The sequence below is a fragment of the Equus asinus genome, chromosome 23 (assembly GCF_041296235.1).
Source record: "Equus asinus isolate D_3611 breed Donkey chromosome 23, EquAss-T2T_v2, whole genome shotgun sequence".
Lineage (NCBI taxonomy): Eukaryota > Metazoa > Chordata > Mammalia > Perissodactyla > Equidae > Equus > Equus asinus.
The window spans coordinates 34,123,063-34,143,057 of NC_091812.1; the positions used below are offsets into that span (position 1 = coordinate 34,123,063).

The following is a 19,995-nucleotide window of genomic DNA, read 5'->3' on the forward strand; positions in this document are numbered from 1 at the left end:
TTATAATGAATAACTGTGTATATTTTTTCAATATAATTATACTTATATAAATATAAGTATATATATTTATATATTAATTATATATATCAAATATATATTATATATAAAAATTGATATATATAAATATCAATATAATTATAATTGTGTGGGAGATATCCCGTCCAATCTCGCTAAACAACCAGATTACCTTTAAATGAATCAAAATTTTGGCTGCACTGAAAACTGCTGTCGCCACCCACTCAATTGATGAAATTGTGATGAAGTACCAAAATCAGGCTCCAATGATGACACCCCTCCCACCAGAAGCTAGTTGCAAATTCTTTATCTCAATTTTATCAGGTTAATGGGAATCATAAAGTAAGCTGCCTCTAGGACTCCCCACATAATCACAGCACCAGGGACCAATACAGGCAGCACGCAGAGTACCGTAACTGCTGATTGCAAATTAGTCTGCAACTCCCAGCCAGGGAGAGCCCCTATCCATGTAAATTTCCTTATCCATGTGCAGCGCCCAGCCCATAGGGAACCTGCAACCAGTTACTGGATCCATAATGGGCTAGAATAGGTGGAGGAGAAAGTGTTGGAGAGAGGGGCAAGTGGTGGTGAGGAAAAGGAATAATAAACACAGAGAATCCTTTTAAGAAATTAAGCCGTAATAAGTATGAGAGAGAGAGAGGGCTGTGAATTTGCAAGCTCCTACTCATCTTTTAATTCTTAGCTCCTGAATTCTCTTAAACATGCAAAGAGTATAATTAACTTTATATTTCAGATCCAAGGTTGAGTATTACCCATCTCTGTGCTATACTTAAAATGTCCAGACACCTCAGATTTCCAGGGATAGGCCAGATAGCCACCACTGCCTTGTTTTTCTTGAGTAAACCATACACTCTAATTTTTGTTTGGAAAACACGTTAGACTATCACTAAAACATTTGAAAACAAGCATAAACCCCTTGTATTTTTCTTTTTCTTCTACTTAAATAGTATAGCAATTTCTCATGATGAAAATTTGCTTGAATTGCTAAAATGACAGTCTTTGTAGATCGGGATTTGGAGCAATGCGCTCTCATTTTAAATACTTACAGAGGAAAAGATGGAATTATTGCATGGGTACTGATTTGTCTGAAATCTTTATGGCTAGACAATGAAGTTACGTGAATCCCTGAATGCTGAAATAATTCCAAGTAAATGTACTTATAATACAAGTGTAAGGGCTAACACAGTGTTTACAAATGTTTAGACTGGTTTGAGAAGGAAATTAAGAAAGGACATCTATATTCAGATAACCTGTGTATTTACAGATATTTAACATTTTGATAGCAAAAAAAAGCACATCTTCTTCAAAAATATAGCCGATTCTTTCATGAAAAAATGTTTTATATATTCTAATAACTTCCCAACAGTTTCCTTAAACAGATACGACAGAAAACTGAAATACAAGAGTATCTTATCCAGAAACTAACAGGCTAGGAGTTTGGTACCCTGATATCCACACCACTGCTTCTCCCAGTGAGCCATCAGGAAACATGGCGGAAACAAAGAAAACACTAGAAGCCAGTAACGCAGTGAGTGAAAGAGCGCAATTATGAATCAGATAGACCTGGGTTTCAACAAGCCCGAATTCTGCTACTTTTTAGGTCTAACCTACGACATTGCCTCTCTTTAACTTTCTGACCTATAAAAATGACAAGTTTGCATAGTTCGACCTAATGGCCGTGTGACTTGGGCAGCTTATCTTTGTCCTCTAAGCTACTGTTTCTTCAACTGTAAAATGGTGTCATTTGCGTACCCTCAGAGTTGTATTGTGTACCCTCAGAATCCATATGTTGAAGCCCTAACCCTCATTACCTAAGAATATGGCCTTATTTGGAGCTAGGGTCTTTACAGAGGTAATCAAGTTAAAGTGAGGTCTTTAGGGTGGGCGTCAATCCAGTATGACTAGAGTCTGTAAAAAGGGGAAATTGGACATGGAAACAGACACATAGAAGGAAGGTGGCCATCTACAAGTTAAGGAGGGGGGCCTGGAACAGAGCCTTCCCTCACAGCCCTCAGAAGGAGCCAACCCTGCCGACACCTTGATGTCAGACTTGTGGCCTCCAGAACCCTGAGACAATAAACTTCTATCATTTAATCCACCTAGTTTGTGGTACTCTGTCACTGCAGCCCTGGGAAACGCATACAAATCAGGATTATCCTTGGACCACGCCTCACCGGGTGGGTATGAGAATTAAATGAAGACAATGCAGCTAAAGCGTTTTGCACAGTACCAACTACACGACAATAAGCACCCAAAGAAACAGAAAGCTTTCACCCTTATTACTCTAGGTTGATGCTTCACTTCACGTCGGAATTACAACGGAATTCTCACCACAAACACCACAAGCTTTCCTCCAGCCTAGTGCAGCATCTCCTGGCCCTTTGAGGTACAGTCTCTGCTCCCTGGGTTTCTTTTCCCCCTTCGCACACCCGGCCAACAAATTTTCCTCCTCAGGTTGCTCTCAAACATCACCTCCCCCAGGAGGCCTCCCCTCGCTCAGTCACTGCCTCAGGCCTTCTGCTCACACCCACTGTAAGGGGTGAGAGCGGTGCTTTGCATACAGCAGTGGGATCACTGATTCCAAATTCCCAAGGCCCCCAGGGAGGAGCCTTTACCTTCCTCTAAATGTCCTTCAGGCAGCGCTGTGGGAGACGCTCATCAAATGTTTGAGGGAGGACTCCCTTCACCACAGGTAGAGAAACTGGCCACACAAGCCCAAACTCTAAAGCAGCTGTCAAAAATGCTTTCCAGCTTAGTGGTTCTCCAAGTGTGGTCAGGGAAAGCAGCCTGACCGGGAACTTGTTAGAAATGCAAGTTTCTGGGCCTCCCTCCGGACTGGCTGAAGCAGACACTCTGGGGGTGGGACCCGGGAATCTGTGTTTTCCAAACCCTCCAGGTGATTCTGATGCGGCTAAAGTTTGAGAACGACTCCTCTGCGTCTACCCAATTCAATATGAGGAGGCGTGGTTGCTGGTGTGATCGCCCCTAGTATTCCTACAGACTGAGGGGCCCCTAAGGGCGAGGGGACTGCGGAGGGGCTCTGTGGAGCTTGGAAGTACAAGTTTTAAGTTTTCACATTCAACTCACTTTCCTAAGCCCATACTATGGGGTGAGTCAGTGATAACTCTAAGGACTCTGAATTGCCCAACAATGAGAATCCACGTCTAGGAAGTGAGGCTCTGCCCAGACTCTTAGCAGCCTTCCTGCAAGAGGCAAGGATGATTTTGCCACATGAGAAAAGTGATCATTGAAGCCCCTCAAAGTAGCAAGAAACAAGCGTCACGCAAATAGTGCTCTCTAGAGACTCCAAGACCGTAACGGAGGCAGAACTGGTAGAAGCGGATGATCCGAAACCTCAGGTCAAGGGCAGGCCCTACAGCCACGCTCCTCCACTCATGCCAGACGTTGCTAATGGATCACAACATCCTTGCTCAAACAAACTGGGATGGCACCTACGAATGCTTAACTCCAGGCAGCCACTATCAATCGATCAGAACTGGCCCTTGAAAAGAGCCTGTTTACTATCCGAAGGTAGAAGTTAAGACTTCAAGCTCCATAGAGTTCGTTTAGAAGCCAGCTGTGATGAGAGGAATCTCACTGAACTTGGGAGTCAGGGGCTGTGCAATCTTAGGGAAATTATTTAAAATCCTTGAATCTTGGGGGCCGGCCCCATGGCCGAGTGGTTAAGTTCGTGCGCTCCACTTCAGCGGCCTGAGGTTTCGCTGGTTCGGATCCTGGGCGCGGACACGGCTCCGCTTGTCAGGCCATGCTGAGGTGGCATCCCACATGCCACAACTAGAAGGACCCACAACTAAAAATACACAACTGTGTACCAGGGGACTATGGGGAGAAAAAGGAAAAATAAAAAATCTTTAAAATAGTTGAATCTCAGTTTCCTTATTTGCAGAAGGGGTCTTGTAACCCCTTTCTCTCAGGGTTTTCTGGGGATAAACAACCTGGGCGGAAGCTCCTTGCCCAGTCCCTGGCAAATAAAAGGCTCTACATAGACGTTCACTGGATCTGAAATGAGGGTGATGTGGGATGCTCTGGGAAAAATCCTCACCCCCCAAGCTCTCCGGAGGCTAATTCATTTCAGAAAGCCCAGCTTAAGTGTCTATACACGAAAGAGCTTGGAGTAAGGCATGGACTTGGGGAAACGAACTGATGTCGAGGGGGACAGGAATCAGAACCTGGGAGGTATTTATCAGGAGGGGCTTGCCTGAGTGGGAAAGTGCCTTCTCTTCAACAGACAATGCCAGTTCCGATCCCCCTTTGCCATACTCCATGCTGTCCCACCAACTCATTTGACTAAATCAGCAGATCCTACCTAGAAATCTAGTTTCAGGAAAACCACTTCTGGAGCCTGAGCAAGCATCTGTCTTCCTAGGTTTGGAACCTTTAAAGCTCCATAGAGAACATCTCTGAAAAACCAAAGCCACTCCCAACCCTGTCAGTTCAGTGGAAACTGAGTCTTCCCCACTCAAGCCTCCCATTTGGATAACTAAACTCCAAGAAAGGCCTTGGCCTGTGCCCAGTGCTTCTGTACGCTAACTCATTTAGCTTCATGTTCACGTTCCCTTTTTACAGATGAAGGATCTGAGGCTCAGAGGCATTAGGACACTTGCCCAAGATCACACAATTGGAAGGCGGGAGCACTGGGATTTGAACAGCTATCTGCTATTCCAGAATGTGCTATTCACACTCCACTAAACTCCAACTCTGACGCATAGCGGGAATCCACCCAGCAGGAGATGTGAGCTTACACAGACAGGAATTATGAAACAGGCACATGAAAAAAATTCCAACCCCATTCCGGCCGGCCACGGACTGGCCTATAATCAGGGGTTAAAGTGTAACTAAGAACAAATACGTCCCAGCATCTGTCAAAATAAAATCTAATACCTTGTAAATCTCATTTAATTCGTACTTAAAATTGAATCAGTAAACAGATAATACTCACTCTTAGCTCTTCCACTAAAAGCTTGTATGTACATAATTAATCTTTAGAAGCCAATGTGACTGATGTCTTTTATATTTTCAGCAAAGTGCTTACCACTGTTATACAATTGTGCTACCTCAAAGATAATGGAAGAAACGTGACCTACCAGAATGACCTAAAACCCCAGACACCAAAATACCTCGCTAGGCATTTATTCTGAACCAAAGGAGTTGGACTTATTCGCTTTAGCCAGGAAGGCCCCTCAATTAGCATTCACCCAAAGTTATACCTATCAATTTAGACCATAAATGCAGGTAAGATGTTTCTGTTCTTTGGTAAACAGGACATGACAAAGAAATTTTCTTTGATATTAAACAATTTCTCTATCAGCAACATCAAAAATGGTGGCCTTGATTCTAGCATGGGAAATAATTTCCATCAGTAAGTAGGTTGATGAGAGACAAAAACGCAAGTACCTGGTAAGGCAGGCTGTCAGCCGGCACACGTCTGCGTTTCGTGGAGTACTTATGCCAGGAGGTAGAGCTGGGGTGCCAATCCCACTCACAGGGAGAGGATAATAAGGTGGTACTCCGCACCCTGAAAAAGACAGTGTTGTTAAAAATCCAACGTGGTCATTCCCAGCATGGCAACATCTTGGGAAATGCGTTGGAGTTCACCATACTGCACGATTTCCCCATTTACAGTATGGCTGTGAGCCTATTCACAGAGTTGTGCAACCATCACCATAGTCCATTTTATGTTTTCATTGCTTCAAAAAAGAAATCCCACACCCCTTAGACATCACCCCCCGACTCCTCCAATTGCCTCCCCTCACCTCACCCTGGCCCTAGGCAACCACCAGTCTAATTTTTGTCTCTATAGATTTACCTATCCTGAAAGATTTCATATGAACTCACACAATACGTGAGCTTTTGTGACAGGCTTCTTTCACTTAGCCTAATGTTTCCAAGTTTCATCCATGTTGTAGCATATGTCAGAACTCCATTCCTTTTGATGCCCAATCACTATTCCATTGTATGGACACTCCATATTGTATTTATCCACTCATCAGCTGATGGACATTTGGGCTGTTTCCACTATTTGGCTATTATGAAAACCCGTGTGCAAGTGTTTATGTGGACATAGTTTTCATTTCTTGTGGATATATATATATATCTAGGAGAGGAATTGTTGCCCCTAATGTTTTCAGTCTTCAAAAAATGGAGAAAATGAGTAACTATGTAAAGTTTGGCATCATCAGTCCACCTGAGGGTCATCCTGAAGAATACATAAGAATTCACTTTTCAGGTTAAAAAATGCTCAGCAGGTGAGAAAATATTTAAAGAAAACTTTTTTTTAATTGTGGTAAAATATACATAACATAAAATTTACCATTTTATTTATTTTTTTGAGGAAGATCGGCCCTGAGCTAACTACTGCCAATCTTCCTCTATTTTATACGTGGGATGCCTACCACAGCATGGCTTTTGCCAAGCGGTGCCATGTTCACACCTGGAATCCAAACCAGTGAATCCCAGGCCGCTGAGAAGCGGAAGGTGCGAACTCAACCGCTGTGCCACTGGGCCGGCCCCAAAATTTACCCTTTTAAAGTATACAGTAGAGAAAAGATTTTAAACTAAAAGGGAATTCGTTCTTCACAGCATTTATAATACTGGCTTGGCTTTACTTCCATATGTATGGGTTGCCCATAATTACAAAAGATGGCAGAGGCCAGCCCCGTGGCCAAGTGTTTAGGTTCGCGTGCTCTGCTTCGGCGGCCCAGGGTTTCACTGGTTCGGATCCTGGGCCCAGACATGGCACCGCTCCTCAAGCCACGATGAGGCAGCGTCCCACATGCCACAACTAGAAGGACCCACAACTAAAAAAATGCACAGCTGTGTACGGGGGGGCTTTGGGAGAAAGGGGAAAAATATAATCTTTAAAAAAACAGATGGCAAATACTTTTTACCCCTTATCCCAAGAAAATCCAAGGAATATCCCTCTGGACATTTTTATTAATCCTGCATGTGCTTTTCAAACAGCACAAGGAAACAAGCTCAGTTCTGGGCTGGGCCTGGGCCATGGCAGCTTCGCACGGGGCGGTCACAGAGAACACTTGCAGTGGGAGGAAGAATGTGGCTTCTCACCAGTTCTGGACATACTCCTCTGTTTGCTAGACAAAGTGATATTGTGGCATCTGTGCAAAACACTCCCTACACCACAAAAGAAAACTAAAAGATAGCATCAATTTTATTTGTACAGGCAGGGGACACATTTCCCTTCTCCAAGGACCAGCAGGAAATGTAGGTCCTGGCTCAGGCAAGGTCATCTGGACATCCTACAAAGCAAACCACAGGGTGAGAGCCCAGCCTACACATGGTTTCTATTATTACTTCCAGAGAGAAATAAATGGCCAGCAAATCAACATGGGCTTGGTTATGCTTTTGGCCTTAATATGAAATTTTCCTACAGGTATCAGCTCCAAAGAGAGCGTGTTTCTTTTATTGAAAGAGCTTGCTGTTAATTTACTCACTTTTCTGCATTCCTAAGACATCTTGGTTTTAACTTTCTTTGTAACATTCCCAAGGTTTTTGACACGTATAGGAACCATCAATAACAATCAGCCGTTTCTAAAACATACTATTATTGACTAGGGCTACCTTTAAATTTAGAAAAAGCTTGGCAGAAAGATCTAAATTATATTATTAGTTTTCAATAGTATTGACAGATATGTAACATTATCGTCAGGTAACATGAGTTAGCATTGAAAAACTTTACAAACTTTTAAAAGGAAAATCCGTAGGTGGCTCAATCATTTTATGTTTGGATGCCAATTCCTTTAAAACTTTTTTTTCTTCATTTGTGGTTATACCGAAACCAAGTAAGCACCGGCAAATATTTGCTGAGTACCTATCATGTGCTGGACAGTGGGGGAAACACGCACATGTATAAATCATCCGATCTGTGCTTCAGTGAACTTGCAACATTCAGTCAATTGCTTTGTAGCTGGTGGTTTGGCCTATCGAGTGACTGTGCAGTCTGCAGAGCAGAAGGCCAAGCACAGCCTCGTCTGCAGACAGCAAGAAAAAGTACAAACAGGAGGAGGGGCTTGGTGGAGAATGAATTCCTTGAGGTTTTGAAATCTGCTTCATAACCTGACTTCCAATTATGTTTTAAAACACAAAAGCAGCTGCTCTTGAAAACTATGCAATAGTACAAGGATGCGGTAGTAATCAGAACACTTCTTGAAAAGAATGAAAGAGACAGAATTCTTGGAAGAAATATCAGCCTCACTGTTTAGTCAACCACCCTCATAAAAATCTCAGGTCAGGGGCCGGCCTGGTGGTGCAGTGGTTAAGTGCGCACGTTCCACTTCAGTGGCCCGGGGTTGGCTGTTTCAGATCCTGGGTGTGGACATGGCTCCGCTTGGCACGCCATGCTGTGGTAGGACTCCCACTTGTAAGGTGGAGGAAGAGGGGCATGGATGTTGGCTCAGGGCCAGGCTTCCTCAGCAAAAAAGAGGAGGATTGGCAGTAGTTAGCTCAGGGCTAATCTTCCTTAAATAAATAAATAAATAAATAAAATAGAAAAGCTCCAGGTCAAGAGAAACAAGTATGCTATGATGGAAAGCGCTTCTCCAGATGCTGCTCCCTAAAGTGTGGTTCAGAGACTGAACCATCAGCATCATCTGGACCATCCATAGGGCATCACCTGAACTGACAGCATCACCTGGAGGCTTATGCAGATTCTCAGGCCCCACCGTACCTACAGAATTAGAATCTGCATTTTAAGACATAAAGGCGCCTTTGAAAGATTTAGAAGATACCCCGTCCTAGCAGACCCAGAAAGGAGAGTTTACTACAAGCTTAGTGAGGAATATTAGTATGTCCAAAGGAAGGCTGTGTCAGGTGACAAAGGAGTCAGCAAACAAAAAAATGGGCATCACAAAACCGTGTTTTGTCCATGTGTTTTCAAAGAACTCAAAGTATTACAGATATAAGGAAGGTCCTCTTGTCCTGTCAGGCAGGGCTACCTCATCAGGCTTCAGGAAACGTTCTCTTAAAAAAGAAAGGAACATTCCACTTCCCTCATTAAGGATCGTGTTGGAATAAATAACTTGACTTCTGTTTGGATTGACTTGGGGAAATGAGGAGAAGCAGAGATGGTTCTAGTTAGGGTACTTACTTATTCCAATTTCTGGAAAAGGTCATCTCCAAAAAGAAATGAATAATTTGGCTCTCAATTTACACATCTAAATCATGTGAGCTTGTTTAGGGTGAATCCCTTAATGAATGATCCTGAGTCAGAAACTAAGAACATCCAGTTGCTGTCTGAGGGCCAAGCTCTAGCTCGTGATGACTCAAATGAGGCTGAGTTTCACACTTATAAAATTCGAAGACTAAACTAGAATTAAGGAATAGTAAATATACAGACCACGTGTTGCAGCTCCCCAAGTCTCCAATTACATGTCCAGAACCAACATCCCTCATCAACTGCGTTATTGCTTTTCTGCTAAGCCCAGACTTGACCCGGGGTTCTACCTAACGTGACACTCTAAGCAGCACCCCCATCAACTGACTTTGACGTGCCCTATGAGACCTGTTCGCCATCCCTGACAAAAGGCCCTCCCAGCTCTAAACCCTCATCATTCTGGGACAAAGGTCCAGGCTACAGTATGTCCAATCTCTAGCGGCTACTTGAAGAATCTCAATTTGGTCGTTACACTGTTTCCCGCAGCCCTCGCCACACGTGAACCCACATGGACTCTCATGGAGTCACCATATGCCCCTTGCCCCTCCACACTTACACACACTTCCTTTTACTTTCAAGAGAATAGTAAAATCATAATAGTAGTAATAGTAACGGTAATAATGCTGCCTAAGGATTCCATTGCAAAGCATCCTAAAAATTCCCCAAAGAAATATCTAATTTATTTCTTACAAAAACAACCTTTTACAGATGGGAAGAAAATCTACCTAAATCAAAGGTCTCCAGAGTGACGGTCTTGACATTTTGGGCTGGCTAATTCTTTGTTGTGGGGGGCTGTCCTGTCTGTTGTAGGATGTTGGGCAGCATCCCTACCTCTACCCACTAGATACCAGTAGTAACCTCCAGGTTATAACAACCAAAAATGAGCCCAGGCATTGCCAAATATCCCCTGGGGAGCAAATCCCCCCCACCTCCCACTGAGAACTATGGACCTAAATGATTGTGGTAGTTCTCATAGGGAGACGGGACTATGGGTGACTTTTCCCCCTTATTCTTCTGTATTTTCTAAATCTTCTCTAATGAACATATATTGTTTCCATAATAAAAATAAACTGGTGACTTTAAATAAACTTTCTACTTTTTAAAAAGAAATATCATTAGCTACACAGATACCTGGAGTTGATCCTTGGGTGAGCGCCAAGGTGTGGCTCATTCAGTTTAAAAATTAAATGCAGTCCCTAAAAATACTGTCTTACCACACCAGCACCATAAATTAAACTTCTCCTCATTGTGCAAAAGATACAGGAGAGAGATTACAGAGAAGTCAGGAAGGAGACCTCTAACCATTCAGAAAAGAACGTCGAAACACTTCCTCAACACAGTGAATCACTGAGCCCTAGAAAGTAAAGTATATGAAGTAAAAACTACTGTTTCAAGAAAAGTATTTACCTGAAACAGTCTTCACACACACTTCAGTCAGAAAAACACTTGCATTGTAGAAAAGAATAAGGCACATTGACTTCATCTTTAAGGATTGCTACATTGATAGACCATGTAAAAAAATTTCAAAATTAGAAAATTAAAATATCTGGATGTAAAAATCATCTGTAGACTTCGTTTTCTTCATCTTCTTGACTGTTAGACCAGGGATTTTTCTTAGAGTATTATTACCATGCATTTCATGACTGACTGTTAAAAAAATCAGTCTGGGAAGGCCATATCCACCAGGAAGAAAAAAGTTCTCCATGAAGAACTCTACATCTGTCGCCCTTACAACACCCATGACCCTTTCCTCCATCCAGGCCCCAGACCCCCACAAGGCGTCTTCTGGTCTCCTCTGCTTACCCGGGGTGCTGCCAAAGGTTCACATGTCTTCTGCTCTCAGGTAGAAGTTCTCTTTTATTCAGTGGGGTGATGCCAACTGCTGCTTCCAGAATAGCCATGTATTTCTTGTACCTCATCTTGTCTCTCTCACTTCAAGGGCATGCAAATTTCAGTCACTGTTCAGCTGAAGCAACTGAAGTAATCTTTGCAACACTACTAGAAGCTGCTGTGTTTTTAGATGCTCTGTGTACCCCCAGCCAGAGCTGTTAAACAATACGGTGGGGGTAAGGGTGGCTGCGAAGCTGAGGCCGAACCACAAATAAAGAAAGAAAAGGCTCGGTCAGATTTCCCTGCAACGTCAGTATTATATAAGCTAAAGAATTTTGAATAAAGCACTAATGAAAATGATTTGCAGGATGACCGTGGTTGTAAACACAGCAATCTAACGTCCACCGCCCAATTAATCCGCACATAAATCTGAGGCCACTAATCCTTCAAGTACTAATGGCGCAGGAGGTGATTTATCTCAAGGTCTGGTAATAATTGGTCCAAAAAGCCAGCATGCCTCTGTAAGAATTAAAATCAGAAGCAGATTTGCTCGTTCTATAGATCTCTCTCTCTCTAAAAGGCTGTGCTTTGACAAATGACGGAATGCCAGTTGTCATTTTATAGCAATACATTTCTAAATGCTATAAATTCCTAGCTTGAGTCAATAGCAAAGCAAAGACTAATTAATTGAGGAATAATTCTGGCTTTGGTTTTGTTTTTTTTTTAAATATCTTTTTAAATACCTCTAGAACCCCATGGGTGAGCTCTGCTAGCCTGAAAATATATTGTTTGGAGATGCTCCAAATCTACTCCCTCCTCCTTTTTTATGTGTTTCCCCTCACCTTTGAGGACCTTTCTTGCCCTCTTTCCAGGGGGTAAAGGTGGTTCGTCCATCACCGTGGCCCACCTAATGGGTCACGGTACACAGTCTTCCCTGGGATGAAAATATGACTTTGAGAGAGAAATACCCTCTCTCCACTGAGCTGCTAACCAGGGCTGACAGAAATTAGGGCTGTTGGCAGTCATGTTCCCCACCCGTGGAGAGGGCTCACCATCAGTAGCTGAGAAAAACAGTACCAATAGAAATGGGATGACATCATTTGAGCTTCCAGATCCAGCTATGCCTAAGGCCACTGTCATCCCAGGAGATCCCCGGTACACTCTTATTACAGCTAATAAATTAACTTTTGTGAAATTTAGTTTTAGTTGAGTTTCTGTCACTGTACTTCAGAGTTCCAGAACTCTGAAGTAGTTCTGATTTATACACCTCCTTGAGGAACTTCTTCAAGCTGATTTATACACCTCCTTGAGGAACCTCTTCAAGCTATTTTCTTTCTGTTCAATGTGCTATAGGAGTTGTGCTGCTTCTTGTCTGAACAAATTCATATATAAAAGGGAAGTAAAGTAGAAAAGGACAACATTGTGTACTAATTCTGATTAACCTAGATATCCACAGTGAATAAATGTCCCAAACCCTTCCCCATCCCCCTAAATCTTGAACCCTCTTCTGCAGATTCTCTCTCTTTCCTCAATAGCAAGTTTCTTTTCCCTTTTGCTTTTTTGAATAAAGCAAAATGACCTAAATCAGTGGTCTCCAAAGTTGGGTACACACACCAACAATCTTCGGGGTGTGAGAAGACAATATTAAACCACCTATTTCCTTTCATTTCCCTCATCCATTAAAAATTTAGTTTGAGTATTTATGTTTTTTAAATATTCATATTTACTTTGAGAACTAAGAGAGCAAATTACATTAAGGTATATCACTTATAAATTAATATACTTATATATATTGTAGGGAGCACTTGAAAATCTGATAGGAGTGTGTGAGCCAAAAGTTTGAAGGTCGGTAACTTAAATAGCCCCTCAACTGCTCCCTAAGCCTCAGTTTCCCCATTTCTAAGATGAGCGGTCTGAACACAGGAATGCTCTTATCTTCCAGCAACAACAAAAGATTAAGATCACCCACTTCACTTCGCCTGATTATCCAAATAACGTAATCTGACCACAAGAAAGTGGTGAAAACAAGGAATAAACCATTTGGACTTGGGATATTTCATTTCCATAGTATTCATGACTATTCCTCCCACTGGCTGCTCTGCAAACAATTAGTACCAGTTAGTCACAGGAATTCTTTTACAGGCTGAACTTGGCTGGCTACAGCTGCCACCCCTGAAAAAAGCTTCAATACAGCTCTCATTTAATGATACAGGAAGATGTAATTATACTTACACAACAGTCTTTGTTCTAACAATTTGTACGTTTCTGAGGACGCATGATAAAAATTACTACACAACACTCTCAAACAAGAAATGAAGCCTGCGATGATAAAAACATCGTTAAACTTTTCCCCTTTAGAAGCTGTTTTACTACAGTAAAAGTGACATAATACTTTAGAAATGGCCCGTTTTAAAGTTTCATTTTCTGTAAGAATTTTTGATGCCTTTAGCATACGGTTCTTACAAAGTGATCTTTATCTATGATGATCTCATACAAAATTAAAATAGGATCTTTCATTAGGAAAAGAATTTTGCCTTAGCAAATAATTTAGAAAGAATTTGCTTTTCTTTCACAAACGAGATTGTTCAGTTTTCTAGTTTATTTACTCATTAAAACAAATTGTCATCTTTGTGTGAACTCCCTCATAATAGTACACAAGGACAGTAACACAGAATAAAAATCTATCTAGCCAAAATACCCCATCCAGGTATGTGCTTATATGGCATTTTCTGTATGATTCTAGAAATACGCATTTATTTGGTTAACTCCCTTAGAGTTCCAGAAATTCTTTACAACTACAAGTGTCTGATTAAAAATCACTTATCTATTTTTAAAAAAAGTCTTTAAATATACATGATCCAAAAATAGCTTTTATGTCAGGATGTTCAAGTTCTCTTTTTGAATGATTAAGGTTGAACATAAAAATTCACAGATCACACTGACATTCCTTTTGAACTAATTATTTCAACTTTATTTCTGCTGGAGGAAAACAGTGGACATCCTTCTTCACTGGGTCCTTTAACTGTTCCTGTGCTTTGGAAGTATAAAAATGGAAATGAACTAATTTCTCAAACAGGCTGTTTTACAGGGTGTGGTCTGCTTTTCAGGGAGCTGGAAAAAGCCTTAACTAAAAGTAGAAGAGTAGAGAACAGCTATTTTTCTTTTTTTTTTTTTTTTAGCTCTACTACAAATAGACCATATGGCTTAATGCATGTCATTTCATTTCCCCCCTTAATATCTTCATATATAATATCTATTTACCTATCTCCTACTCAGGTGACCCACCAGAACACTGTAAGAAAAACAGGCTACCTGATATAAAAGAATTAACAAAGAGTTCAAGAGGCTTCGTTGTGGCTTTCCTTGATTCACCCGCCTCAACACAAACTACCCTTCTCTCTTCACAGTCATTCTCAGAACGCACTCGCTACTGAGTTGAAACTATTACCTTCAACTGGATGTCACCAAATCTGTCATTCCAAACCTGTTCTCCCACCCAACCCAATATATATCTGAAAGAACCCAATGCCCAGCCCCCAGCAGTGCTGCCTCTTGCCTTTTCTTGCTTCTTGCATCCTCCTCCTGTTTCTCCGACATACAACCCTGAAGCCACCCTCACCCATTCCTTGTGGGTGCCCAATCATATAAACCCACGACACAGGGAAAGAGAGCTGTGGTTAAATGGGTTAATACTTAAATGTGGTTAAATCAGATTCGACTTAAATCCCACCTCTGCTGTTTAAGACTTTGTGAACTTGAACAAGTTACCTGATCCTTCTGAACCTATTTGATCAGCTGTACAACTGGAATAAGACCACAACACAGGGGTGGTTTCAATAATCAATGAGATGATGTATATGCATTCAATGGATAGCTTTTCCTCCCTGCCTTCCTGCCACCTTTGCCATCTGTTCTGCTTTTCCCATCCCCAATACCTATTCAAGAAACCTTCCTCAATCCTCATTTCTCTGCAGGTAAGAACAAGGTACACTGATAAACTTCTGACTCTCCCTGCAGCTACAACTTCCTTCAACACACAGTCAAAGAACCAAAAACCCCAAGGCTGAGAGGTTTTGTGGGAAAAACAGAGACTGGAAAACAGGCTGGCTGAAGGGTACAGGGACCCAGGGGCTGGAGTGAGTTCGAAAGAGTAAACATAGGATCTTGGGTGCCCACTATCTGGGGAGGTTCTTCCTTATGATATTTCCCAGATTTTTAACCTCTGCTACTGAATAATTAAAAGCCAAAATTAAAATCACTTTATTGACTGCCCCTCCCAAATAACCTGCTTACATAATAATTCATGGATTCTTCAAGTACCCTCATTCCTAAGAAATAAAAAACTTTCAACTCCTTACGTGAGAGAAATCTCCCTACTAGTGTTGGTAGAAATTGTGTTCATGTTACGTTTCCACTCAGAACCTAGAGTTTTGGATTCTGTCCAGTCTCTCGCCCAGGAGCCAACGAGTGAGGAGGCATTGCACAGAATTTAGAACACTGATGGGAGCTGGCTTAGCTCAAGAGGGGCTTGGCCATTCGTTGGCTTAGGGGAATATCAGTCACCTCTGCTCTGCAATTGTAGGAAAGGGAGAGAGTCTCTGGAACTTGGCAGGGACCATGCCAGGGGTGAAGGGTTGGGATACAGCAGTCTGCTGCCGGCGCCTGGAGAGAGAAGTTCCAGCTGCTGACACACCCCTCCCACTCACTAGCATGAACTGGGGCACCACACTGCCTAGGACTGAAGTCCAGCTCCACCACTAACTAGCTGTGTGACCTTGGACAAGTCACTTAACGTCTCTTTGCCTCCATTTCTTCAACTGTAAAGTGGGGCTAGTAAGAGCACTGACCTCATGGTGTTGTTTTAAAAACTAAGTTATTATATGTAAAGCTCTTAGCACCTGTAATGTCCAGCATATTCTATGTGCCAGAAAGTGTGTGTTATTTTCTTTTCCTTGCTAACTAGTTGCGGCTTCATTTTTTCCAGAAAGCTCTTTTGGTTGAACCCCAGACTGGGCTAGGTGCTCCTTCTTCTCTCAAATACTTTCTGCTTAACCTATTAAAACTGGAACCACGATGAATTTATGTTGTGTTGAAATGTGTGCAGAGGATACAGTGGGTCCTCTGGGCCATGGAAGGCCCTTCCATGGAGAAGATTAATTAAAGGAAAGAAGGAGTCCTGGGTAGCATTGGAGGGGGTTTGAGCTCCACATAGATTGAGGCCTGCCCCCAACCCTCTCCAGCAGGGTCCACCTGGTTGTCAGACACAGGTTTGGTTCCAGGCGCACATCTGCTCAGTGATCACAGTGTTGTGGCCAAGCTGGCCGCAGAGCCCCAGTGTGGGGCCCCAGGGAGGAGCTTCATCCTGTCCCAAAGCTGTATACCCAGGAGACGCCGCGGAGTTCAAGGCAGAAGAACCTGATCATGTGAGACCCAGCCCTGCTCTCCCTGGGTATCAGTGGGAGGTGGAGGAGTGTGCCGTGATAGCCGCTGTGTTAATGGTTCTCAGTTTCAGGCAGAATTTCTTTTTCTGCCTGTGTTAGTTTGCTAGGGCTGCCATAACAAAGTACCACAGACTGCATGGCTTAAACAACAGAAATCTTGTAATTTCTTTATCTCACAGTCTTGGAGGCTGGAAGTCCAAAACCATGGTGTTGACAGGGTTGGAGATGGCCATCTTCTTCCAGTGTCTCTACATCATCTTTTCTCTGTACATGTCTGTGTCCAAATTTCCTCTTCTTATAAGGACACCAGTCATATTGGATTAGGGTCCACCCTCATGACCTCATTTTACCTTGATTTCCTCTGTAAAGACCCTGTCTCCAAATAAGGTCACATTCTGAGGAACTGCGGGTTGGGACGCCAACATCTGAATTTGGAGGGGGAGGGGATACAATTCAACCTATAACGCTGCCTAAAGTGAAAAAACAATATAAAGCTCTCCTGAAGTTTTGCCCTGTGATGGAAAAAGACGAAAGCCCAGACGTACCTGATGGCCTGGACATGTCCAGACTGTAATTTGGTCCAGCAAATGCCTTAGAGCACAACAGCTAGGAAAAAAAATTCTCCGTCCTCAAGATGAGCCAATGCCTGATACTGTGAGAATGATCTAGTCTCTGGAAGCAGAAGCTGAATCCATTAAAATATAAGAGGACAAAGCCACATAAAACTATTACGAGCAACTAAGAAAGACTGGACAGCACTCCAGGGCCTGTGTGGGGAGTCAGAGCCGCGTCTGGTGGAATGCTGCTCACTCAAGATCAAAGAACTGGCAGCTTCTCTTGGAGAAGAGAACGGGGTGATAAGTTGGAATCAGAGGATGGAGACCACATTGATGACCAGGCAGGAAGATCCAGGAGGAAACTGCCTGATGTTCCAAAATCAAGCATGAATCTCACCATCCAAGATGGAGAGAAGAATCAATCTACACTAACACTGCAGAAGAACAGGACAGAAAAGCAGACCCGACAGGCCATCTTAATAATGTCAGATTGAGCAAGTTTTGATTGAAAGTACAATTCAAAACCTTCAGGAGAGAGGAAATGAAATGATGGCACTTTGTCAAGAGAAAGAAATGGAGCTTATTGGGATGCTACCTGTCAAGGCAGAGCCAGAGGAGCAAAGGTCTGAAGCAAACGACAAGATGAGCTGTGAACATGAGGAGGTCTCCAAAGAAACTAAAAGACCTTGGAAAAAAGCTGGAAAGATCCTTTCTTCTCAGAGCCAGCTTCTGTCCCTTGAAAAAAGAGCTCATGATCATTGGTTGAGAGTGTGGGAGGCTGAACGAAACCTTCCCCTTTCAAGATGGGAGGGTGCAGACCTGAGACAAAGAATAACCAAAAAAGCAATGAAACTGGAGCCACCCCAACTCAGGGAGAAGGCAATATTACCGACTCCCTTTTACAAGGAGGAAAATAAGTCTCAGAGTTAAGAAACCTGCTCTAGATCACGTGGCTTCTAAGTGGCAGAGCCAATATTCAAGCACAGGTCTGACTCTTTACTATTCTGTTCTAGTGCCTTCTAAAAGTAGATCCTCATGCATCTGATGAGCCAGCCAGAGCATTTGCTCCCTGATCCCTGGGTAGGGGGTGCTGCTTCCTCTGAGACAGGAGGTCTCACACCCCCACCCTCAGACTCTCCTCCTAGCTGCAGACTTTCTTCTTCCCTCTCCTCCCCCTCTTGCCCAATCTGCCGGTTTCAGTGGATCCAAATGTGGAGTTGTGGCAAGGAGACAACCTCTTCCTTCTCCTTCTCCAGTAAGCCCCACCACCACCATCACCACACTGGCTCCTCACCAAGGGGGCACTGTCCTCCTCATCCTCCCCCTCATGGGCTGAGTTTCTCCCTGGACACCCCCATCCAGAACCAGAAGTGACTTACCTCCTGGGCTCAGTGAGCTTCCACAGGACCCTAATAGTTAAGATCCTCAAATACCACAAGGCTTTTAAGGCATCTCATTTTAAACTTTCCTATAAAATATTTCTAAATTATCTATATTTTTTTAGTGAAAAAAATTCTTTCACAGAAGTGGTTCTACTTTTTCAATACATCTACTTTTTCAATTGCATCTTGAGAGTCTTATAAATTTTAGGTTACCTATTACGATCGCTTAATTATTCTCATTATATTATTCACTCTACTAAAAATAAATAGTAAATTTTAATTTGATGAGTCAGCCCACTATTCCCTAAACAGTATATTTTTTTCAAGCAGTTTAACTGCCAGACACATTTGAAATGACAAAACACTTCCCTCTGCCAATAGTTCTATGTATCACAGTTAAAAGAGGAGGTAGGGGCAGGCCTGGTGGCATAGTGGTTAAATTTGCGCACTCTGCTTCGGAGGCCTGAGGTTCACCAGTTCGGATCCCGGGCACAGACCTATCCACCATTCATCAAGCTATGCTGTGGCAGGTGTTCCACATAAAAATAGAGGAAGATGGGCAGAGATATAAGTTCAGGGCCAATCTTCCTCAGCAAAAAGAGAAGGATTGGCAGTGGATGTTAGCTCAGGGCTAGTCTTCCTCAAAAGAAAAAAAAAAGAGAAAAAGGTAAAGAAAGTTTCTTGTTAGTCTCAATAAATTTTAATCGACTTCAAAAAATTATGTTTTTGCTGGTCTATCTCCATGAGCATTCTGTGATGGCCTAGAAGGTAGCCGGATGTCATATTCATCCTTGTATCTCCAGAGTCTCTCCTTGCTCAGGAACCAGCATATGATAGATACTCAAGAATATCAGAGTTCACTTGCTAATTAAGAGGCAGCAGGGTATAATGGTTAAGACAGTGCATTCTAGAACCAGATTGCCTGCATTTGAATCCCAGCTTCATACTTAATTAGCTGTGTGATCTGGGCAAGTCTTTTAACCTCCCCAGAGTCTCAGTTTCCTCATCTGTAAACAAGAGATAATAATAGCACCTACCTGTGAAGGTTGGGTAGGAGTCAAATTTAATGAAAAATGCAAAACACTTAGGGCCTAGACCATACAAAATGCTATCTAAGTGCTAGCGACGATTATTATTTCCTCAGTAAATATTTATTGGCCCAGGTGACGATGGACTGAATGTTTATGTCCCAAGCCCTAATCCCCAGTGTACTTGGAGGAGGTGCCTATGGGAGGTAGTTAGGCTTAGATTAGGTGAGGAGAGCAGGACCCTCCTGATGGGAAAAGTGCCCCTATAAGAAGAGGAAGAGAGAGATCTCACTCTTTCTCTCTGCACACATGTACCTAAGAAAGCTTATGTGAGCACACCGAAAGAAGGCAGCCTTCTGCAAGCCAGGAAGAGGGCCCTCACCAAGAACTTGATCACACTGGCACCCTGATCTCAGACTTCCGCCTCCGGAGTGTGGAGAATAAAAGTTTGTCGTTTAAGCCACCCTGTCTATGGCCTTTGGTTATGGAAGCCTGAGCTGACTATCCTGGATCCAGCTCAGACAGGTTTTC

The 19,995-nt window shown here is 42.8% G+C and overlaps 1 protein-coding gene across 7 annotated transcripts in view; it reads right to left on the reverse strand.

Moving 5' to 3' along the window:
* The window catches only part of TJP2 (tight junction protein 2), a 111,743-nt gene that overhangs the window by 80,792 nt on the left and 10,956 nt on the right, over positions 1–19,995 (reverse strand). For 6 of the 7 annotated variants that reach the window (XM_070495357.1, XM_070495352.1, XM_070495349.1 and 3 more), the window contains one exon: positions 5,452–5,572. The exons of the other annotated variant lie outside the window; for it this stretch is intronic. The gene's annotated coding sequence lies outside the window, so the exon portion shown is untranslated. The remainder of the gene's footprint in view (positions 1–5,451; positions 5,573–19,995) is intronic. 7 annotated transcript variants of the gene reach the window in all.